Below are 4,585 nucleotides of genomic sequence, written 5' to 3' on the forward strand. Positions count from 1 at the left end.
AGGTCTTAACGGGAGTTAGCTCAATAGTCGTCCCTTAAATCCTGTTGCAGAATCATTAGTATTTGCTGATCCTGCTCCAAAGAAATAGTCAGATAGACTCGAGGCATACGCAAGTACTAATGAAAGAAACACTGTGTCCTGAGGTGCTAAAATACCCCAGTTAATCTTATCTCCTCCCACCATTGAAACACCACACTGTCAAAGGTTAATTGAATTATAGAAAGACGTTATAAAGATCTCACATTTGGAAACTGCTTTAAACATGTTTAAATTCTTTCCTCTCTTTTGTCTCACATGAGCTTCCTAACAATCTTTGGAAGTACTCAGGGCGAGGATTTTTTATCTCCATTGAATGGGGGGAGAAATGGGGGACCAGGAGGGTGAACTGATCTGCTCCACAGCACACGGCTCGGTGATAGGAAAACTAGTTCCAGAAGTGAAGTTTTCTGATGCCACCTTTGGCGCACTTTCCGCTCCAGCACTGTGCCTACTTTCAAAGCAATCTCGGTTCAGCTCAACCCCAGACCTTTTTCAGCCTTCCTGTGCCGGTGGCTGTCCAGGAAAGCCTTGCCGATAACCTAGGCATTGCTTTTTCCTGGGATGTCAGATGTAAACCATTTTTATCTTTTTTGCTTCTGATTTCACAAACACAGTTTTCCATTTCCAAATCACACGTAAAATCCACTGCCCCGTGAAGCTGATATGTTTGTAAGGAGCAATGTGAAGTAAATCAACCGAAATCAAAATTTCCATCTGTGTATTTTTGTTGGCTCAGAACAAAGCTGTGGAAATTCCAAGACTCCCATAGAAAAAACCGGGAAAATCTTGCCCGTGATTTGCCACAGTGCAGCTAAAATAGGACTTGAGGAAAATATCCTGTTGGTGAAGTTTTGGTGCCAGGAGAAACAGGGTATATACTAAAGGGATTAAAATGTTGGAAAAGAAAATTATAACAAAAATTGCAACGGCCTTATGGAGATTAAAAATATTTTCTAAACATTTTCTGGGCAGCCTTTTAAGACTCCCCAAGGGAAGCACATAAATAAGGGAGAAATGCTGAAGGTCAAAACGAAAGCAGACAGCTTTGACCTAACACATTTCCCACTTGAAGGAGTCAGGCACCTAAGAATCAGTGGACTCTGTTATTTCCTCCAAACCGAGATGGAGGCCACCTGCGGATGACAATGACCTTCCCAAGCCAGACGACACAGGGCAGCCTGACGTGGTCTATGCCTCTCTGGATTCTGCAGCAGTAGAGGTGGAGCCAGCAATTTTACCTTCTTTTCAGGGGTGCTGTTCAGTTTTGTCAAGGAATTGCTACAACAGCCCTCCTTTGTAAATTTTTAAAAATTAAAGCATAGTTGCTTTCCACGTTGTGTCAATTTCTGCCGTACAGCAAAGTGACCCAGTCATAGATACCTTTGTATACACCCTTTCTTTTTCAGATTGGCAAACTGGACAAAACTTAGTAATTGGGCTGAGTAACGCATCTTCAAAGCAGTGAATCCAGAAAGCCCACTGCGAAGGTCTCTTGGTCCAGTGTTTCCAGACCGTAAATGAGATGTTTGTGTTGGAAGAGATCTGAAGAGCATCCAGTCTTGCGGTTCTCAACCCCAGAGAGATGATCAGATGTAAGTGAAATGATTTACTTTTAAAAAATAAATCAGATGGCAGATAATTCCCCTGAGAGTCATCAGGCTTACTCACTGGTATTCTGAAACGCTTTCCTGATTGGGAATAAAGAGGTGGGGCTACAGCCAGCTTCCTGCGAATTGCTCATAACCTTCAGTCTATCTTATCTACCACATAGGGAGTAAAATAACATTCCGTTAATTATTGTAGTTGTTGCAAATAGGAAAAAAAAAAAAAGTCTGAAGTCATATTTGTTTTGCATCCTAGCAAAATATTGAAGGGTTTCACCCAAATCTGGGTTTGTGAAAGTGAAAATCATCCATCCTGCACTGTGGTGGAGAAAAATTTGAGGCCTTTGGACAGAGCCCAGCACCATTGTAAATGCAGCAATCAGTGACCACCAGAATTCCAGGGAGCTGCAGCAGGGCTGGGGCCGGAATTCGAATCCTGAGAGAGGTCTTTCCCCTAATCTCCAGTGACACCAGGACATCTGCCTTTAGGGTTGGTTACACATTAAAAATAAAAGAACTTGTGAGTGGTTCCATTGAGTTTCAGCAAAGGAAAAAGAATGCATGACTATTTTGAGGAAAAGGACATAAAAATAATTCTTTAAAGATAATAAATTTATAGCATGTAGCATTTGATCTGCTGTGATAAAATGAGTAGCATCTAAAATACTTCCAAAAGTAATGTCTTGTAGGTAAAATATATTCTCCCTCTGCGGCATTTAACAAGTCTGTGATTTTATTCATTCTCCCATTGCCCTTGGGAAGAAGGCCCATTTTACAGGATGTAAACAGTAAGGAGAGTGTTTCCAGGATTATCTCTTTGGAGGCAGGATGGTACTGAAAATCCTGGTTCCAGCACTTCTTTTCTGAGCAACTGCAAGGAAGTTAACTTTATTCTCTAGGTTTTGGTGTCCCCATCTATAAAAGTAGGGGAAAAATAATACCCATCTAATAGGATGGTCTCAGGGTTACAATGAGGTCATGCAAATAGAGTTAGTAACATATTTCATGGTAAACAAAATATTCAATAAATATCAGCTACTCAGAGGGAAGGAGAATGTGTCTGAGCTCTGATTTGGGCTCTATTTCTATTAGCTTCTGCTGAAAACTGCTGAGGCGCTACCCAAAAGATACTAATCTTTTTATAATTTTTTGCTGATCAAATAAAGCTGATTGTCTACCATTTTGAACCATGGAGAGAGGAAGAATGGGGATGTAGAGTGACTGTATGTGAATTTGCCGTACTCTCCCTGTTTCCTGTGTGGCTGTGTGTGTGTGTGTGTGTGTGTGTGTGTATTACTAGAAGACAGAGTCTTTTCGAATCCAAAATATTAGGTCATGGTATCATCTCAAAGGCTGCCCATCTCATACTGGAACCTGGGGATCAGGATGATATGGAGAGATTCAGATCACTGCCTCAACACTGGACATATGATGCCCTAGAGAAGTGGTTCTCCTAAATGTGATCCCCAGACCAGTAGCAAAAGCATCACCTGAAAACTTGTTACAAATACAAATTTTCACACCCTGCCCCAGACTCACTGAATCAGCAATTCTGGTGGGTGGAGCCCCGCAATCTCTGTGATTGTGCTGCCCCTAAAGTATGAAAACCCCTGCTCTCCAAAGAGCCCTCCCCAAGGAGATCCCCTTTTCTTCCTAGGCTGTTGAAAAACATGCCTGGGACTAATCTGCTTCTTAGCACAGAGCCTCCATATGTGTTCACAGCTTTGCTCCAGAGAATATTAAATCATGGAAAGAGGTATCAAGATGAAATAAAACACTCGATCCAAAAAATTAAAAAGTGAGGGCAATCAGAGGCCCAATATTCTAAGTGCCTATTGTAGTTTGCTTTCTCCTCTGGGTTGAAGAGCTTAACAACTTATGAACTGGATGAGACCTTGGCCTTTGTCTAGTCCAACTAAAGCCTAGAAGAGCCTTCATGTTCCCGAATACATACGGCTGTTTACAGCAGAGAGCATAATTTCAACCCAGGGCTCTGGCCTAAAATTAGTTCACTGATTTTTCCAGTGGACTAATACACTGTGCTAGTTTTTGCAAAGTAAAATGTCATAGCAATTGAAGGAAATGAAGAGACTCTCTTCTCCAAAAATTCTAATCTGGCCTACCACTAACCCCCGATTCCTAATGCTTATTTTACAGGCTCTGTACGAGACCTTCACTCAAGTGACTGGCGGCATAGCTATTGACTACAAGGGCTGATTGTCCAAAAAGCCATGGAGGAAATTTTCCTAAAAGTCATAGGGTTAGATGGTGGATGGAAGGATCAAAACCCACTACAGTATGGAATCACAATCTCTTAGGGAAAGGCTCACAGGATTTAAAAAGTCCACTCCCTAGACAGACACACCTGCATCCCAGGAGAATCTAAGAGAAGTCTCTCCCTGCACCCCCTTCTCCCCAAGCTGAGATCCCATCCTTGTTCTTGAAGAAGTAAGCTTCCACAGTGAGCTCGAAGACAGGGTCTCCCTTGTACGAGGATGCTTTGATTTAGAGTTGAAGTTCAAAGCCCCCATAAAAGATAGAAATGTCCACGTAAGAATGTCTGGAATGGCGGTATCAGGCTTTCTTGAGGACTGAGAACCTCTTGTTGATAAGAGAGGTATTGCAATGTGGTCCCTGGGACTGCCGTGTGACAGGATCGGAAGAATGTGACAGCTTCATATGGAATGACATTAAAAATCAGCAAATATATACAAAATGACTAAGTAAATTACAAAATATAATTGTTCTAATGCTCAGATTGTCATTAAGTTTTTATAAAATATTTCTGAGGCAGCTCAAAATAAGATGGCTTTACTCTATTTTCTTTTCCCAGGAGATTTAAATCTAGCTTTCCTCTTTGCAAGCCCCTGGTGCCAAGCCTTCCATATGTCTCACATATCAGGGGTACCAATGAAAAGCTTTATTGCCCTTTCCTAGACATA

General features: G+C 41.7%; 1 long non-coding RNA gene across 1 annotated transcript; it reads left to right on the forward strand.

Annotated features, from left to right (window-relative positions):
* The first annotated feature begins 1,099 nt into the window (after positions 1-1,099).
* On the forward strand, positions 1,100-4,311 carry LOC125128948 (uncharacterized). Its single transcript, XR_007135353.1, has 3 exons — positions 1,100-1,258; positions 1,446-1,631; positions 3,801-4,311. It is a non-coding gene; the product is annotated as an uncharacterized LOC125128948 (long non-coding RNA).
* Positions 4,312-4,585: the final 274 nt, after the last annotated feature.

The sequence above is a fragment of the Phacochoerus africanus genome, chromosome 6, assembly GCF_016906955.1.
Source record: "Phacochoerus africanus isolate WHEZ1 chromosome 6, ROS_Pafr_v1, whole genome shotgun sequence".
Classification (NCBI taxonomy): domain Eukaryota; kingdom Metazoa; phylum Chordata; class Mammalia; order Artiodactyla; family Suidae; genus Phacochoerus; species Phacochoerus africanus.